This window comes from Equus przewalskii, unplaced genomic scaffold (genome assembly GCF_037783145.1).
Source record: "Equus przewalskii isolate Varuska unplaced genomic scaffold, EquPr2 ChrUn-10, whole genome shotgun sequence".
Classification (NCBI taxonomy): Eukaryota; Metazoa; Chordata; class Mammalia; order Perissodactyla; family Equidae; genus Equus; species Equus przewalskii.
Window position 1 is genome coordinate 2,520,300 of NW_027228747.1, and position 20,563 is coordinate 2,540,862.

General features: G+C 41.4%; 1 long non-coding RNA gene across 1 annotated transcript; it reads right to left on the bottom strand.

The window, feature by feature from the left end:
• Positions 1–278: 278 nt before the first annotated feature.
• LOC139081423 (uncharacterized) lies at positions 279–19,823 on the bottom strand. The gene is made up of 4 exons (XR_011536516.1): positions 18,431–19,823; positions 15,187–15,374; positions 11,704–11,868; positions 279–680 (listed from the first exon to the last, which is right to left on the bottom strand). It is a non-coding gene; the product is annotated as an uncharacterized lncRNA (long non-coding RNA).
• Between the last annotated feature and the right edge of the window lie 740 nt (positions 19,824–20,563).

The following is a 20,563-nucleotide window of genomic DNA, read 5'->3' on the forward strand; positions in this document are numbered from 1 at the left end:
TGTGGTCTTGGGGAAGTTATTTAACCTCTCTGAGCCTCAGTTTCCGTGTCTATAATGATGGGAGAAATATTGCCTGAATTTTGCAAGTTGGTCTGAGAATAAATAGATAACAAATATGAACTCAGTGTGTGTGATGCCTGACATGGAAAGTGCTCAATCAATGTGTTTCCTTTCCCCTCCGTAACCCCTTCCTTTCTATAATAACCAGAGAATTTCGTGTAGTTAGTTTAGAGGAAGTCAGCAATGTGATATAGATAAGACAAAATGAATGTGGAATCTTTTTTTTTTAAAGATTTTATTTTTTCCTTTTTCTCCCCAAAGCCCCCTGGTACATAGTTGTATATTCTTCGTTGTGGGTCCTTCTAGTTGTGGCATGTGGGACGCTGCCTCAGCGTGGCTTGATGAGCACTGCCATGTCCGCGCCCAGGATTTGAACCAACGAAACACCGGGCCGCCCGCAGTGGAGCTCGCAAACTTAACCACTTGGCCACGGGGCCAGCCCCTGAAGGTGGAATCTGAAGAGGAACTCTGAGTATCTCTATTAACACAAGCTCCTGTTTCTTTGGGATCGAGATACCTCGGAACTTGGCCCAGTCGGTGCTTGTGATAATTAGGGGTCAGGATGCTTGGGTTCTGGCCTTGGATTTGAGAGTCTTGCTCCTGAGTCTTAGTTTCCTTGTCTGTGAAATGAGAAGAGAGGTCAATAATTCAGCAAATGTTTATTAAGCTTCTAATGTCTTCCAAGCACCAAACACAAAGCTGAATGAGGGGAGAGAGACAAAAGGGATGGACATGAAAATGAGTAAGACATGGGCTGTGCTACACAGGAACATAAAGCCTGGCAGCAACAGCCAAGAACCACACGGGGGAGCTCTCACAGCAGGTGTTCAAAGGCACAGACTTAGGAGCCAGAGTGTTGGGCCTGAATGCCAGCTCAACCCCGGGCAAGGTACTTAACTTCTCTGGGACTTGGTTCCTATAAAATGGGGATGATAACAAGGTCAATTAACAGGGTCGTTGTGATATATATATATAAAATGATACTAGTATAACATATAATATAAATTCACTGAATCTTCCTCTATGAAGCAGGCAACTATGGTCTGCCTTCTATGTAGTGTATCTAGTTATAATACCAAACACTTACATGGTGCTTACTATGTACCAGATACTATGTAAGTACTTTAATAAATTAATGTATTATATATAATATATTATATTTTTATTGTATAATCTATATAAATCATATATAATGTATAATATATTTAATATAGATAATATAATTTATATGATATATTTATATTATATATTAATATACTGTATGTTATATACTTTATATTATATTGATTATATTAATAATGTAATTATTATAATATATATTTATATAATATTGTTGCTGTTATACACCATCAAATTGGCTCCCAGTCCTGGAGACCCTGTGAGTGAGTGATGTCTACAATGTCTTGTCCTCAACAGCCCTACTCGGCTTCTGTAGACTCATGCCTATGGCTTCCTTTGTGGAGCCAATCCATCTCATATTTGGTCTTCCTCTTTTTGTGCTGCCTTCTACTTTTCCTGGCATTATTGTCTTTTCCAAAGAATCCTGCCTCCTCATGATATGCCCAAAGTAGGACAGCCTCAGTTTTATAATATATATATGTATAAAATATATATTTTCTATATAATCTATATATTACCTATATTAAATATATTATATAACTTATGTATAATACATTAACTTATTAAAGCATTTTAATAGTGTCTGTCACATAGTGAGCACCATGTAAGTGTTTGGTATTATAGCTAGCTACACTGCATAGAAGGCAGACCACAGTGGCATGCTTTCCTTGTGGAGGAAGGCACAGTTAATTCTGAGTACTTGAGATTGGTAGCATTACATTAGTCTTGAAGGAGAAGGAGGTTTGTAATGACGCCTGGGGCAGCTTCCTGCTGTTACCTCCCAACACTGGAACGCAGCAAACTCTGATATACCCAAATTCTGGACTCATGCTTTTGATTCTGTCTCCCCCTACTGTCCAATGTGTGTATAGCAAATTGAACGGTCAGTGTCTTTGCCAGTAGAGAACGGCCAAAACTCTGATCTAGAGAGCTTACAGCCTGACTCAAGAGACTTGGACAATTATGTGACATGGCTGTGGAATCAGAAGGAACAGTAGAGAGAAGCAGAGTTGGAAGGAAAGTTGGACAGAGAAACCCTTGGAAGACAGATGTGTTTGTTTTCCAGGGCTGCCATAACAAAGTACCACAGACTGGGAGGCTTAAGCAACAGAAGTCTATTTTCTCACAATTCTGGCGGCTGGAAGTCCAAGACCATGGTGTCCACAGGGTTGGTTTCTTCTGCAGCCTCTCTCATTGGCTTATAGATGGCCATCTTCTCTCAGCGTATTCACATGGTCTTCCCTCTGTGTGTGTCTCTGTCCTAATTTCCTCCTCTTGTAGGAGCACTAGTCATATTGGATAGCCAATTTGGCCTATCCAAATTTGGTCAACTAATGGCCTCAGTTCAATTTAGTTAAAGGCCTTTTTAAAGGCCTCATCTCTAAATAGTCACACCCTGAGATACCAGGGTTTAGAACTTCAATATGGGGTTAGGGGTTAGGAAATTCAATATGAGTTTTTGGGGTCAAATTCAGCCTATAACAACAGATAAGAGGAATGGCATCCCTTGGGTACCAAAAGTGACCCCTGTACTCTCACAGATATCCATGGAGACGGGGACAAAGATGGAGATGGCTGGAAACAAACTAAGATCCCCTATCCATGCCCACCCTGCAAAGGGTTTAGCAGACTTTAGAGGATGGGTAGAGATCACACTGAGGCCTCAGGGGAGCAGTGCAGCATGGCAGTTTCTGGAGGATGAGCTTTGAAGCTTCTGCTCTTGAGCACCAGGAAGTTAATCCCCATCACAATCCCTCTCCATGCACCTCAACATTCAACTGAAGCACCAAGGTGTTGCCTGATATTATTCCAAGCTTATTAAAAATGAGGAGAACCAGTCCTGAGACCATCACTGACCCCTCCAATCAGCCTATACAAAGACTGTACTAGACATTCTAGAAGCATTCTCTGAAATAGAAAAGTTGCTTGGAGTAAGAAATTAGTATCTTTGGGGAAATAGCTATGGCTTATCTCCCTTTTTCCTCCTTGTGAGTGAGGAGGGTTTGTTTTTCCCACTTCTTAAGCCAAACAAAGGATCCATAAGAAAAGCCCTTATGGTGCCTGCAGGAAAGTGAAATGGGTGTATCAAATCCCGTTTGGATGCTTGATGTGCTGCAGAATGTCAGAGGCATAGAATAGAGAATAGTGAGGAGGTGCTTTGAAGAGCTTGCCATGTGCCCCTGGAGTTTGGGAAGCATTCCTGATATAAATGCTGAATTACCACAGCACCAGCCCAATCCATCTACTGAGACTCCCATACACCGGAGAGCAGAGGATGCCCAAATGAAGCCCACTTAGAGAGGGAGAAGGAGGGAACATGGAGGACAGTGGAAGATCAGACCATCCACTTCTCCCCACTGCAGGTTCCTGGGCATGGGTTAGAGCATGGGTTAGAGCTGAGCTGATAAGGCAGGAAAAACTCTTAAATTGCACTGGACTGAAGTCTTTATCTCCTGAAAGTGACCAGAAAGCTATAAGATCTGCCAGAGATATCATTAAGAGACTAAAAAGAGACTGAATATAGCATCTTGAAGTGTCTGATTTGATAAATAAGTATATAAATAAATAACCCATTTTCCATCTATGGAATATTAAGTTCAAATTTTCAATAAGTTCTCTCTAGGAGCCATTTTTCCACTATCGACAGAATTTATTGCTGATCAAATACACGATTATTGTCCCTCTTACAAGGCGAACTTCTCCCCCAAGAGAATCCACCCAGTAGATTATTTTCCTTAAAAGGCCATACATACTATTTCTGTATATATATATATATATATATATATATATATATATATATTATATATGTATATATAAGTATATATATAAGTGTATATATATATATATGTGTGTGTATATATTTCCTTACTTGAAAACTGCTTCACAATGAGTTGTCCTTTCTAATTTCCTGCATTTCAGATTTATCTCTTTGCTAGAGGGTTTTTATAGTCACTTTTTATTCATTGTTAATAGACTAGTGGAGGGGCCGGCTCTGTGGCTGAGTGGTTAAGTTTGCGCACTCCGCTGCGGCGGCCCAGGGTTCGGATCCTGAGCGCGGACATGGCACCGCTCGTCAGGTCGCGTTGAGGCGGCATCCCACATCCCACAACTAGAAGGACATGCAACTAGGATATACAACCGTGTACGGGGGGGTTGGGGCAGATAAAGCAGAAAGAGAAAAAAAAATATGTTAGTGGAAAACTTCTTTCTTTAATAACTCTGTAGTGATATTTTGAAATTACTAGTGATCTATAAATATCCATAGTTTTATTTGTCATTAAAAAGCATTTATTGTGTAAATCACTTGCAATTTCTATAAATTGGGGCTTGTTCAGAAAACAGTTTCAGTAAAAAGTAACTATTGTAGAGGAGGACCAGGTGGTATGGCGGTTAAGTTCACCTGCTCCCCTTTGGTGACCTGGGGTTCACCGCTTCTGATCCTGGGCACAGACCTATGCATTGCTCATCAAGCCATGCTGTGGCAGGCGTCCCACATATAAAATAGAGGATGATGGGCACAGATGTTAGCTCAGGGCCAATCTTACTCAGCAAATAGAGGAGGATTGGTGGCAGATGTTAGCTCAGAGCTAATCTTCCTCAAAAAAAAAAGTAACTATTATATACATTGAGTTAAGTATGTTGCAACTTCATAGAATTCAATACTATTAGTTACATAAATATTTGTGCTTTCTCATTTTAGTGTCTGACCCCAAGATCATCATCAATCCTAAATGAAATCTGTGAAACTCTGGAAACAGCTAAATTTGAGGGTAAGAATAAACTTAAAAACTGCTACAGGAGATATCAGTGAAAATGGTGGAGTAAGGACCTCCAAAACTCTGTCCTCCATAAAAATAATGAGAAAACTGACAAAAGATGGTCAGTGTTTTTTTCAGAACTCTAGAAGCACTTATTCAAGAAAAATGACTGAATCCTGATAAGAACAGAAAGCTTTACAGCATTTTAATGTGCCCTAGTCCTACCACCCCCTCTCCAGCTTCACAGTAGCCTTGAAAAATAGCCCACGTTCACACTGAAAACCAGTAATTGCAGTGACCAGAGGGAGCAGAACAGGGACAGAGCTCTTTTAAAGCCTCATTCCTAGAACACTGTCATTATTTGTTGTTGTCATCATCTGTCTCATGGTTGCCTGGAAGATCTATTTGCAAGGCTGTACTTGACCTCATTTAGAACTCGTTCCATGCAGAAAGCCTTTTTGTCAGGTGGAAGAGGGCAATTGTTGAAACAATTATTGGCAGTTGATTAACTTCCAGGCTGCCAGGGCTTTGGAAAGCCCTCATTTAGCTAAGCTCTCAAGTCTGGCTTATTTTGCGGCTCTGCGAAAGCAGGAAGTGAAGGCTAAAGCAGAGTTGTCAACTTCCTGGCTCTCTGTTCAAGGTATGCCCCAACACACATACAGAGGCTCTCAGCAAAGACTGGGAGACTTATTAGTTCTAGGAGTTTAAGGAAATCTCTATCCAACCATTAACTGACTGGGAAGCTAACTGAGAAGACTTCTGTGGCAAAACTGACAAAATACAGACTTTACAGAATTTGTTCAGAAAAGTCACTAAAAAATAAAAAGCCTACTACGAGAGCAACAATAAATACTCTTGCGAAGGAGGAGAATCTGATTTCCAGAGTTGCTACATTATATTATTTAGTGTCCAGTTTTCAACAAAATATTATGAGACATCCAAATAAATGAGAAAGTATAGCCCATACGTACACAGAGGAAAAAAGCAATCAATATAAACTACGCAGAGAAAGTTAAGACACTGGCCTTACTGGACAAAGACAAAATCAGTGCTTTTAAATACATTCAGAAAACTAAAAGAAACTATGTCTCAACAACCAAAGTATGAGAATGGTGTCTCATCAAATATAGAATATCAATAAAGAGATAAAATTATTTTTTTATAAAAGTAGAAACTCTAGACTTGAAAAGTATAACTGAAATTAAAAATTCACCAGAAGGGCTCAACAGCTGATGTGAGCTGGCACAAGTATCAATGAACTTGAAGATAGGTCAATTGAGATTATCCAGTCTCAAAAACAGACAGAAAAAAGAATAAAGAAAAGTAACAGAGCCTCAGAGATCTGAGACACCATCAAACACACCAACATATACATAATGAGTGTTCCAGAAGGAAAAGAATGGGAGAATGGAGCAGAAAGAATCTTTCAAGAAATAATGGCCAAACTTCCCAAATTGGATGAAAAATATTAAAGACCATGTAACATAACCTCAAATAGATCTACACCTACATACCTAGATACATCAAAATAAAACTGTCAAAAGCCAAGGACAAAGACAGAATGTTGAAAGTAGCCAGAGAGAAGCAACTCATCACATACAAGAAATCCCCAACATGATTAATTGCTGATTTCTTATCAGAAATCATGGAAGCCAAAAGGCAGGAAAAAGACATATTCAAAGTACTTGAAAAAAACTTTAAACCAAGAATTCTATATCTAGCACAACTATCCTTCAGAAGGGAAATTAAGACATTCTGAGATAAACAAAAACTGAAAGATTTGTTCCTAGGAGACCTACTCCACAAGAAATACTAGAGGGAGTCATTCAGGTTGAAATGAAGGACACTAAACAGTAACTCAAATTCATAGGAAGAAATAAAGAACATCAGTAAAGGTAACTACATAGGAAAATAAAACAGACAGAATAAATGTGCTTTTGCTTGTAAGCAACTCTTTTTTTCTCCTATCTGATCTAAGAGGCAACTGCATAAAACAATAATTATAAAACTGCATTGATGGACACACAATGTATAAATGTGATTTATATGACAATAATAGCACAAAAGGAGGAAGAGGGAATGAAGCTATATAGAAGCAAAATTTTGGTATACTGTTAAAATTAAGCTGGTATTAATTTAAACTAGATTGTTATAAATTAGATGTTAATTGTAATCCCTAGGGCAGCCACTAAAACACACACACACACACACACACACACAATTTATACAGTAAAAGAAACTACAGGGGACTTTTAAAAATACTCCAGAAAGTATTTTTTAATGCAAAAGAAGGCAGTAATGTAGGAATAGAGGAATAAAAAGACATAATACGTATAAAAAACAAAGAACAAATGTAGACATAAATCCTACCTTATCAGTAATTATATTAAATGTAAATGGATTAAATGCTCTAATTAAAAGGCAGAGATTGGTGGGATGAAGTTAAAACATTATCCAACTATATGATGTCACATAACAAAGACAAAAATAGGTAGAAAGTAAAAGGATGGGAAAAGATATAACATGCAAGTAGTAACCAAAAGAGAGAGTAAGGGGCTAGATAATATCAGACAAAATATACATAAAGACAAAAATTGTTACTGGAGACAAAGAACATTTTATTATAATAAAAAGAGATCTAACAACTATATAAATATATGCACTTAAAAACAGAACCCCAAAATACATGAAGGAAAAACTGATAGACTTAAAGGGAAATTCACAATTCAACAGAAATATTTTGTTTTCAATGATGGATAGAACATCTAGACAAAAGAGCAATAATGAAATAGACTTGAACAACATGACATAAGAGACATCTGTAGAACATTCCATCCGACTACAGCAGAATACACATTTTTCTCAAGTGTACATGAAACATTCTCCAGTATAGAACATATGTTAGGCCTCAAAACAAGTCTTAAAAACCAATTTAGGGGGTTGGCCTGGTGGTGTAGTGGTTAAGTTCGTGCACTACACTTCGACAGCTTGGAGTTCATGGGTTCAGATCCAAGGCATGGACCTACACACCATTCATCAAGTCATGCTATGGCATCATACCAAATACAAAAAGTAGAGGAAGATTGGCAACAGATGTTAGCTCAGGGCCAATCTTCCTCACACACACAAAAAATTTAATTTAAAGGGATTGAAAACATTCAAAGTATGTTCTCCAACCATAATGGAATGAAATTAGAAATCAATAACAGAAGGAAATTTGGAAAATTCACAAATATAAGGAAACTAAATATCATACTCCTAAAAATCCAATAGGCCAAAGAAGAAACCACAGAGGAAATTGCTATAGTCTGAGTGTTTGTGTACCCCAAAATTCATATGCTGAAATTCTAATTCCCAAGGTAATGGTATTAAGAGGTGGGGCTGTTGGGGGGTGAATAGGTTGTGAAGTCAGAGCCCTCATGAATATGATTGGTGCCCTTAAAGAGAGGCTCCAGAGAGATCACTCACCCTCTTCTGCTGTGTGAGTACACAGAGAAAAGGCAGCTGTCTATGAACCAGAAGTCCTCACCAAACACCCAATCTGCCATCACCATGATCTTGAACTTCCCAACCTCCAGAACTGTGAAAATGTTTGTTGTTTATAAGCCACCTAGTTTATGGCATTTTTGTTACAGCAACCTAAAAGGATGAATACAGAAGTTATAAAATACTTTGAGATGAATGAAAACAAAAACACATACCAACCTAGGATGCAGATAAAGCACTGCCTAGAGGGAAATTTATAAATGCTTATATTCAAAAATAAAAAAGATCTCAAATCAATAACCTAAACTTCTACCTTCATGAACTGGTAAAACAAGAGAAAATTAAACTCAAAGCAAATATTAATCTAAATAATAAAGATTAGAGCAGAAATTAATGAAACAGAAAATAGAAAAACAACAGAGAAAACAAATGAAACAAAAGTTGCCTCTTTGGAAAGATCAACAAAATTGACAAACTTTAGCTAGACTGACCAAGAGAAAAAGAGGGAAGATTCAAATTACTACAATAAGAATTGAAAGAGGGGACATTACTGGTGACTTCGCAGAAATAAAAACTATCGTAAGAGAATACCTTGAATAATTGTATGCTAAGATTAATCACCAGTGGCTATCTAGTTGTTCCAGTACTATTTGTTAGGAAGGCTATTCTTTCCTCATTGGATGGTCTTGACACTCCTGTCAAAAATCAACTCATGATAGATGTATGAGTTTACTTCTGGCCTCTCAATTCTATTCACTGATCTATACATCTGTCCTTATGACATAATACACAGTCTTAATTACTGTAGCTTTGAAGTAACTTTTGAAATTGGGAAGTATGAATCCTTCAAACATATACAAATATTAACTCAAAATGGATCAAAAAGCTAAATCTAAGAGCTAAAACTGTAAAACTCTTAGAAGGAAACTGAGGGGTAAATCTTCATGACCTTGGATTTGGTAGTGGTTTTTAGATATGACACCAAAAGCACAAGTAACAAAAGAAAAAATTAGATAAATTAGACTTCACCTAAAATTAAAATTGAAAACTCTTGCACTTCAAAGGACACTATTAAAGTGAAAAGACAACCTACAGAATGGGATAAAATATTTGCAAATCATATGTCTGATATCCAAAATCTATAAAAAACACATGCCTCAACAATAAAAAAACAGATAATCCAAGTGAAAAATGGGCAAAGGATTTGAATAGACATTTCTCCAAAGAAAACGTACACATGAAATATACTCAAAGACACTCACTGGAGAAATGCCAATCAAAATCATAATAGATACCACACTTCACACCCTCTAGAATGGCTATAATCAAAGAGATGGACAATAAAAGATATTGGAGAGGACTGGGGAAATTTGAACTCTCATCCGTTACTAGTGGGAATGTCAAATTGTGCAGCCATTTTTAAAACAGTTTGGCAGTTCTCAAAAAGAAACTTTTTTTCATCTAGCAATTCCACTCCTAGGTGTACATTCAAGAGAATTGAAAACATATTTTCACATAAAAACTTGTAAATGAATGTTCAATAGCATCATTATTCATAGCAAAAAAAGTGGCTATTAATGAATAAACAAAATGTGGTATATCCGCACAATCAACTATTTTTCAGCCATAAAAAGGAATAAAGTATTGACACATGCTACAACTTAAATGAACCCTGGAAACGTTATGCTAAGTGAAAGAATCCAGACAAGAATGGCCACATATTGTATCATTCGATTTTCACAAATTTCTAGATTAGGCAAATCCACACATGCAAAAGTATATTAGTGGCTGCCAGGGGACAGGGGTGGGGAGTTGGGGAGCAGGGATGGGGATGGAGAGGTGAGTGATTGCTAAGAGATTTCTTTTCAGAGTGATGAAGATGTTCTGGAATAAGTTAGTTGGGATGGCTGCACAACTTTGTGAATATACTAAACATCATTGTATTGCACACTTTAAAAGGCTGAATTTTATGGTATGTGAATTAATATCTCAATTTTTAAGAAGCTGCTAGATAGAGCCTTCCTGGGTCTCTGGGAGGGCCGAGTCCCACAGTCTTTCTGTTGTCCAGGCCAGCCTGGTGGCGCAGCGGGTAAAGTGCACATGTTCTGCTTTGGCGGCCCCGGGTTCACTGGTTCGGATCCCGGGTGTGGACATGGCACAGGTTGGCAAGCCATGCTGTGGCAGGCGTCCCACATATAAAGTAGAGGAAGATGGGCATGGATGTTAGCTCAGGGCCAGTCTTCCTCAGAAAAAAAAGAGAGAGGAGGATTGGCAGATGTTAGCTCAGGGCCAATCTTCCCTGGAAATAGAAAACAAAATCAAAGTCTTTCTGTTGTTAACTCAGATAAAAAATTGTATTAACATTCCATTTTGTTTAGTATGCACTACTACACCAAAGAATAAGTATTACATTGACGAAATAAATCATATTTCAGGAGAATAATGACAAATGTTGTGGTAGATTATAGAATACAAATACCCAGTGTTCTAGCAGGTTAGGAAGGAGAGATCAATGGAGAGTGGTTGGTGAATGGGGTGGAGTAGCATGGGCCAGGAGTCAGGAAGTCTTCTGCGAGAGGTGGAGCTGAGCTAGTCCTTAATGGATGGGTGAGGCACAGGTAAGAGGGTTGAGGGGCAGCTGAGAGGGGTGGGCATGAAAGGGCTCATGTGGAGGCCAACTGAGACACATCCAAAACTTCCTTCCATGCCTGCCTCTGAGACCTAAAGTGGGGTGGCACATGAGAAGGACCAAGGAAGCTGGATCATGGGCTGATTTGGGAAGAGAGGAAAGCTACTTATTTACATATTTCCAAGAAAGAACAAGATCATAGAGCCTTGAGAAACTGTATTCTCGGCCCAGGGGCTAGGAATACTCATGCTGCTTCATGGACTCCCAGCCTAGCAAAGAAGATAATTTGGGAGGTTTAGGGCTCCATCTTCAGAGTCACTCAGGCTCTCCCTGGGAAGGAGGGATTGAAGAGTCAGGGAGCGGAATGTCAGGAATTACCCTGCAGGTGCCCGGGTGTAGGAGGAGCCACTTCCTGCCCCTCCCAGAACCAGGGCTCACCCTCAGCCTGGTCAGGCCAGAGCCTATAAAACACATCTCAGGCACCCGCTCCTCATCCACCCTGAACCTCGGGGACTGCCTGTCCAGATCTGGATCTGAGCAGGTGAGTGGGTCTTTCAGAACCTAGAGAGAGCACAGCTGAAAGGCTGAGCAGCCATTGGAGATCACCCGGGAAGGAAGGGAGGAGGGGAAGCGGAGGAGGGGAGACTTTACCTTGGGTCTGGGAGGATCCACTTGGGAATAGTAATCCTTAACCTGGACAGTGAGTGATTAGCCAGCCTTGATTCTTGCCAATGTCTGGCCTCTGGCAACTGAGACAGCCATCTGGGGAGGACATATCCGAAGCCATTTACCTTTCACAGACACTTTCATGGATGCCTAGAAAGGATGGCAGATGCTGGTGACACCCAACATTACCATGAAATACCATCTAGTATCCTTTCCTCCACCTCAAATGTGATTTCCTGCCTTCCTTCTGCCTTTCTTTCTTTTCTCATTCATTTATCACTCATATGTTATCCATATATCCAACAGTTATTTATTCAGCTCCTGCCAATTACCTTGTGCTGTTTTACACACTAGAATAGAGAAGTGTGCAAAAGCAGGGGAGTGGAAATCCCTGTTCTTATGGAGCTTCCATTTTCGTGGGGGATCTACATTTACCAGGCATCTTCTATGTGACAAGAACTGTGCCATATGGTAGAGAGATAAATGTGAGCAAGAGGGAGGCTTTGGCTTGAACTTGTGTGTGTATGTGTGTGTGTGCACGCGCGCACATGTGTGTCTGTGCTTATGGTTAGTTCTACTTATCGGTAACCTGGGGATAGAGTCCAAAGGAGGAGACAATGTGCTAAGATTTCACAAGCCCATAAAACATCTGTATTGGGTTTTAGGTTGACTGAGCTCCCGCCTAGATGTCCTGCCAGCAAACCCAGCAGCCATGCCAGCCTTCTCTTAAAGGGCCCACAACTAAGTGCCCCCCAAAGTGTCCCCCCAAGGACCCTCCCAAGATGCCCTGCTCCAGTCTCTTCCTGCTGTGGCCCTAGCACCAGGGGTGTTGTGGTCTCAACTAACAGTGGCATCAGAGCTCCAGCTGTTGCCATTGCTTTGGGCCTGCTCCCCGCCTGGGCTCTGAGCATCAGTTGAGTGACTGAGAGGCCAGTGACTGACCCTAGCCTTGTGCTTCTCTTCCTCAGTCCCTTTCCATCCCTGATGCGCTCTTACCTGCAAAGCATGACTATGTGCCTCAGAAGCAGCCATTGGCGTGGCAGCTTTGGGGCTGGGCTCAACTTGCTTTCTTGATGTGTGGGTGTGATTGCTCTGAACAAGCTGCTTGGCTACAATAAATATTTTAAAATACCCTTGGCCCTGCATTTTCGGTTTTTTTTTTTTTTTTGATTCTTGCTTCCACTCTACTTACCAAGTCCTACTCCTTCTCTCTGAATATATGCCTGCGTTCTTAATTTTACCTAAATAGGAGAAAAATCAATCTACCAAACAGAAAGGAATTAATTTTTGAACGTATATGTATGCTTTGTTTTAAGAAACCTAAAACGAGGACACATCACTGAAACAAATAAATTAGGGTCATACCAGGATATCAGGGAGAATCTTACTACAAAAATATGTTCAAAATTTTCCTTTATATAATCATCTTTTAAGTGAGTATGACAGAAAATGTCCTTTTATGTAAAAAAGACATGAATTTGAACACTATTTCATAACTGCCCTTTCAATAAAATATGATATTAATCTATAAGCTTGTGCTCAGTCTTTGCTGCTGAGTTAGTTGTTATTTAAAAGAGGATTTGTACAGGGGCCACCCGGTGGCATAGTGGTCAAGTTTGTGCACTCTGCTTTGTCGGCCTGGGGTTCGTGGGTTCAGATCCCTGGCAAGGACCTACACACCCCTCATTAAGCCATGCCATGGTGGCATCTCACATAGGAAACAGAGGAAGATTGGAACAGATGTTAGCTCAGCAACAATCTTCCTCACAAAAAAAAAATTAGAGGATTTGCGCAAAGGAATACCCTGGCTTCACTGGGTTCAGATGAAGGAAACACACAGCCACCTGCTCTGATTCTTAGTTTCTTCTTGTATACAATAAGGCTAATTAAATTAAGCCCTCTTGACATCCACACATTAAAGCAGAAGCCCATGATCAGGTACAAAGAGATGAGAAGAGGGTGCCTACATGGCTCTTCACTGTCCTTCCTTCTCCACAACCTCGGGGTGGGAGTACCTCACAGACACAGCTCCATCAGCCTTACATCCCTCTGATGGATGTGATGGAATGAGCAATGAAGTTATCTTAGTACACATCCTTGCTGGATCCCCAGAATTGTGATTCAAGGGAGGCCTGAGGAATAGAGTTTGGTCTCAGTGGGAATTCCCAGCATCATTTGAAGACCCCAATGAAATGGCCCCAGTCACCTGAATGCCTATAGTTACTAATTACATATTTCCTTTTACTTGTCAAATTCTGTCTCTCCACTGGAATACAGTCAAGGTGGACAGAGACCATATTTTTTTTACATCACGTTCTGTCTCCAGAGTTGGCCATGTAGTCAGTAAATACTTGCTGAGTGTATGCAGGAGTGAGATTATGAACTCTGATTCTTACCTTACTAGTGGGGACAGCCCAAGAAAATCCTTCAATTTTTCCCATTGGAGATGCTTTGCTCTTTCATTCAGTCTAGCATACCCCTCTCTCATTTACTCTCATGAGACCTGCTTGATCTTTATCTGGTTTGCTCAGCACAAAATCTTTGGGTATAGTTCCTTGGTCAAGGGCATTCCATGGCACAGATACGCACTGGTTGGCAAATGTTTCCTTAATGCTGACCTATTCATCTAAAACGTCTTCTAATTCCAGTGGTTAAATACCAATATTGGATATAAGTGGTCATAGGTCATTGTTGTGTGTATACAGTGATGATATCTGATTAAGATAGTTTTATTCCCTGATAGCCTATAAATAGTGCTGAGTCATGAGAAATGATTGGTTCCACCTTTGTGTGGATTGAGACACAAGTGCACAGATGTTGCTTAAAGAAGGGGTGAAGCAGACAGCAAGGTTGTTACGGACTTGGTGTGAGGGAGGAATTTAAAATGCACGTCATCAATGACCTGGGAACCCCATCAAACAAAAGAACTGACAATCTGGGCCATACAGATGGACTGATGTTTGGAACTTGCTGTGACAGTCACATCCAAAGACAGCTTAGTGGACTTTAGATGCTGTTATAATATCAGTACAGATGGATTATACATACACCAGTGTATCTAATCTGTGTGTGAATTTACGATCATTTCAGATTGAGAAACTTGTTGGCATTATATTGAAATGACTGAGAATGAATTTTGGGAGTTTTCTGGGAGGTCAAATTGTCTGAACTTTATTCTCAGCTTGAGTAATTTGCTTAACCCTGGGAGCCTCAGTTTTTTCATTAGTGTTCTGGGGATGTGAGTAGTACCTACATCACAGGATTGTTACGAGGATTAAATGGGATGATATGTGTAAAGCACTTAAAACAGTACCTGGAACAAAATAAATGGTCAATAGTCATTATTGTTATTTTCTGTTATCTGTTATTATGTATGTGATATGTATATATTTATGTGTATGTGTATATATATATATATATCTCTCTATAGCTAGCTGTTCTGTTTTCAATAGCCTCTCTGAGACTCACCTGGGAGGGGCGCTGTGAGGTCACCAAGGTGCTGGATGATACGGCTCCCCAGGGAGCGGATTGAATTGCCAAGTGGATGGAGAAGAAATACCGAAAATACCAGGAGAAGATTAATACCTTGAAGATTCATCAGCCAAGTGTGAATTATTGACTTCAGTTTACCTCTGAGGATGAGCTTGTGGTTGTCCCTGTGGGGCCAACAGGACAGAGGAGAGAAGTTCTGAGAGGGTGGTTGGGAGGGGCCACAAGGGAGTCACTCACAGCTGAGCTGCCTGAGAAGATGGATCTGGGAGAAACTGAGGAAGCCTCTGACGAACATGCGCTTGGCAGCCCCTTGCTCTGAAGCCCTGATGAGGAGGTTGGTGTCAAAGTCTCATCTTAAAGAGTGAGAGAATTTGGAGGAGGCCTTTGTCTCAAAAGTCCAACTCTGCTCAACCTGCACCTCAGGAGAAGACAGGGAGGAGTGGGGGCCATTCCCCTGCAGTGGAGGAAATCTAAGTAGAGGTCATTAGAAATAAGACCCAAGAGAAGGAAGAGAGGATGACAGTGACCGGAACACACTGGGAATGTGAAATGACAGTTTCATTCTAACCTGATTTCCAGACAGACCTTTGGAGAACACCCGGGGAAACAGAAACCTCTCCCTGGTAACCGCTGGGTCCCCACAAGGCTGTAGCGCCAGGAGAACAGGAGAGAAGGAGGCTCCCCGAGGCTGGGGAGGCCCGTGATCTTGCATTGTGGTTCCTCAGAGCCGTGGACCGTATCAGCCACAGCCCGGACTGCTGACCACCCCCCCAGTGGTGGGAGCTCCGGGAGCCTGGGGACTCAGGCTGTGCTGCCCCAGTGCTGGGGTCTCCCAGGAAGAGACTGGAGGTGAATGTGAGCTGGCCCCTGGGCTGGCGCTGTAGGGGCATTTGAGGGCCCTGGCATTGCTGGTGGTGTTTGGCAAGGTATCTCAGCCTGAGGGTGAATTAAATGAGACAGATGCATCAAACCTGAGATAGAGAGAATTTTGCCCTTATAAGCCTATTCACTGTGTGCTGGTAAATAGTTTATAAAAGACGTTAGTATTCATGACGAATCCTATGATCCCAAGTTAAAGGGACAGGAGTAATGTTCCTGCCCATGGGATTCATGCTAAGTCAATGTCAAATTTGGTCTCTCACCATTTCATTCATGTTTCGTATCTACACACCCAATTGCTATCAGTTATAAGATGTACCACTATTTTGTGCACCATGAAGAAAGAAAAAAGCTGCCACTTCAACTATTACATGCCAGCAATTGTATGATTCCTGATTTCAGGGCTGTTAAAAGCATAAAAAGTGTGTGTCTTAGAATGGATGCATTGAGGTAAGGACAAAGTCCATCCTCCTTAGGTCCTACAATGTGTCCGTGACACTAGAAGGCCCAGACCTGCCCGTCCTCCGGTGCCAAGGCCCTCACTCCCGGCTGGCTCCAGCTTGGCCCCCAGCACCTGTTAGTTGTGCTCCCCCTCTTCCTCTTCCTCTTCCTTCCTGCGCACTCCGCCCTCCCGGTGATGCTCTCTGGAACCCAGGGGTTCCGCTCAGAGCCAGTTCTGCGGCTCCCACAGGTACAGTCACCCTGGCAACCAGTCAAGGGAAATCACAGGTCCTGGATGAGACAAAGCCCATGGGGGACAGTGTCGGTGTATCTCTTACAAGGCTAGAACTCTGAGTGAGTTCCAGCTCTGGCAGGAGCAGGACAGGTGAATTCTCTCACGGTGCATTGCCTCCTCTCCCCGCCCCACCTGGAAGCCCTGGCCAAGTCCAGGTTGTCCCTCCGTGTTCATGGACTCGATGTGGCTGCAGCAGGAGCCAGATGGGACGTGGGTCTGAGCCCCTACTTCTCTGTGTACCTTAGGAAATGGGTGATTAAAACTATCTGAAACTTAGAAATAAGGCAAAAACAGATTTCTGAGCAGTCTTTCTAATTTACACTATGTGCTAGTAACTAGCAACTCTGTCTAAGGTTCATATAATCCGGGAGATTTTTGGGGGGTGAGTGTTGATTTTATTTATTCTATTTATTATTAATTAGATTTATTAGATTAGTTGATTAGCTAGATTTATTAATCTAACTTTAACTCTGTAAAGTTAGATTTAACTTAGAAGATTTATAAGTTGCAAATTATTTATGTCCAGTAGGGAAGATAACCCAATGATTTCATTGCCCTTTAAGACATTAACCAGTTTTGTGTCTAAATTTGCAAGTTTATTCCAGCACTCTTTCTTTTTCTGCCTAAATACACTTTGGTATCTCCTATTCACCTTAAGCTAGCTTTATCATCCTGCTGGTTCTCCTATTGATTGAATGAAATAAATTTATTTATGCCCAAAATATATTTGTATGAGAGTTATGTTTTTAACTTTTGAAAATTACAGTTTAACAAACCCTTATATCCGCTCTTTTGAGAGTGGAAACCAGGGCCAGGACCAGGCGATGACAGTGTGGACAAGACGATCAGAAGAGCTACCCTGACATAGGGCAAGAAACTCTGGATTAGTGATCCAGTAGATTTGTAAAACAGGTGTGAGAGATCTATCAGGGAGGGGTAAGGGTTTTCCTGGACTGTGGACACAGTAAAGTTCCAGGGTTTGGTGGGGAAGAGTTCTCTGAGATATATTGAGTTCCAGTTCCCAGGAACCTTCAGATGAACAAATCAAGGAGCTAGATGGAGAGACCGTCATGCAGGTCCGTGACTTTCCAGATAAGGTGAACTTCAAGTAAATTTTCTGAAATCAGCCCCAGGCCATTCTTAACGTGACATTTATTTATTCATTCACCCAGCCAACAAGGCTTGGGCAAAAAGCATTTGGCTAGTCTGTGGGGGAACATGGGCAATGAGACAAAGGGTCTCTGCACTCAGGAATCACACACTGATAGTGTGAGGGCTGTAGAGATGGACGCAAGAATACCTACAGGCAGCTGTTTTTTCATTAACCTGTGAGCTATTTCCCAACATTTTCTGAGACATAAAGGGACACTAGAAGACTGTTAAAGGGCTGTTTATCCTCCCCACTCTGGTTTTCCAGAGAATGGATCCTCTTCCTTTCTTCCATCTCTTATCCACCCAGCCACTTCTCAATGCAGATGCTCATGTATGTGCTTACTCACGTTCATGTACACTTCATGTAAATGCAACTCATGCAGGCTCATGCACATGCACACACGTACATGCATACATGCACACACAGCCTTGCTTTCTTCATTATCCACTTACCCCATGGTCAAAGTGAATGAGGAAGCAGAGGATGATATCACCATGAAGATAGTTGGATGAACCAATGTGTTCCAATCTCATTGGAAAACAGTGACTCAGGAGGTTCATGCCCCAAACACCATCTTCTTTGCAGTCGTCTTCAGAAAAGTCACTACATTCTGCAGTCCTTGAGGTCATGGCCACATATTATTCACCTCTATATCCCTATGCTTAGACAAGCATACTCTGAGAATGTTAGGCTTTCAAAGAATGTCTTCTGAATTAAATGCTTTGTTCACATTGTTGATTAACTTTATCTCTGAACTAAAAGCTCTCAGAGAGCAGGGATGTGAAAATAAGATAGGATAAATAGGGGGATAGAATCTCTCATTTAGAAGCAGACAATAGAGAACAATGCTCTCTACCCATCCTCCCCTCTCCCACCAATCAGGCTTTAGGCAATGTGAGGGCAGGGTTTGTTTGTCTGTCTTAATCAGAGCTGTTAATATATCTTCTTTTAACTCTAATTTGTTTTACCTTTAAACATCTTTATTGAGAGAGAATTCACATGTTATATAGTTAAACCATTCAAAACGTACAATTCAAAGGTTTTCAATATATTTACAGTTGTGCAATCATCATCACAATTTCAGAACATTTTCATCACCCCAAGAAGAAACCCCATACCCATTGTCAGTCACTCCCTAACCCTCACCAGCAACTGGAAACTATTTGTCCACTTTTTGTTTCTATGGATTTGCCTATTCTGGACATTTCATGTTAGTAGAATCAGACAGTATGTGGCATTTTGTGACCAGCTTCTTCCACTTAGCATAATGTTTTCCGGGTTCATCCTCAACATGTCTTTTTAAAATAAGTGAATAACCGAATGGATAAATCTGTCTAGAGCAACCCAGAATTAGAATATTGAGTACATGGACCCCTAGTTTGGCCATCCCCTACCTGGCAGGAAATGAACTCACTCTCCTTAGAAGTCCCAAGGAAGAATTTAAACTTACAAAGGAAGTTTTCAAATCATCTAAGTATCTGGTTGAATTCAACTCTCTGAGGTCGGGCTCTTTATTGACAGTCAATCTCACATAATGTCTGGGCAAGTAGCCAAGACATGGCATCAAGTCTTTCTTTTAAGCACATGCTCATTAAGCATATATCAGGTGCAGGCTATTGTGCTAAGCCCCTTCCTACTTCTCACTTAATATTCAAAACAACTCAGTGACGTAGGACTTGCCATAACCATTTTACTTACGAGAACTAATATTCATAATGTTCAAGCAATTTTCAAAGATTACCCAGTTGGCAGATTGTAGGTTCTCTGATTCCAGCAGCAGATCCAGTACAGCACGGTTCCTCTGACTAAAGCGCGTGCTGAGGTTTTAGAGGGATAGTTTATTCTAATTATCCTCCTTACCCTAGACAGTGGAATAAACTCAAGTTTAACACACTGAACCACTTTAAAAAGTGAGTCTGAGGGGAATAGAGACCCAGAGGCCCAAGCGAAGGACTGAGAAGGAGGCAAAGGAGCAGGTGCTGAGGAGACTCAAGGCTGTGGAGCCACCTGAGACGGCTGCACCCACAACGGGGCAAGGAAGAGAAACTTCTCAGATGAGGGGAGCCAGAATGGAACATTTCCACAAGAACGAGGAGAAACTGCGGCTCAGATCTGAGGTTTCCTCAGATAACATGCCCAGAGGAGATGCCACGAACAACCTCAGCAGGCATTGGTCCCTTGGGAGTCCCAAGTCGACTCTCCGGAGTTCCAGCCTCAGGGAGAGATGTGACTGGTAAAGCCCCTTGGACCCCAATCCCACAGGCGGTCCTGGGAGCTCCCAAGGCCTCCTGGGAGGCAGGAACAAGGAGGCAGGGGAATGTCAGGAATGACCCGGCACGGCACGTGCCTGGTTATGTGAGAACCACCTCCTGCTCCTCCCAGAGCCAAGCCTGAGGCCTATAGAACACGACCTGGCTCCAGAATCTCATCTGCTCTGACACCCCAGGGATGAGTCTGCCCTCCTGCCTGTGACCAGGGTGAGTGGGAAATGGAGCACAGAGGGGGCTCTGAGCAGGACAAGGGAGGAAGAAGAGGAGGCACTGGGGAGAGGTTTGGGAGGTGAAGAACAGAACAAAGGAATAGGG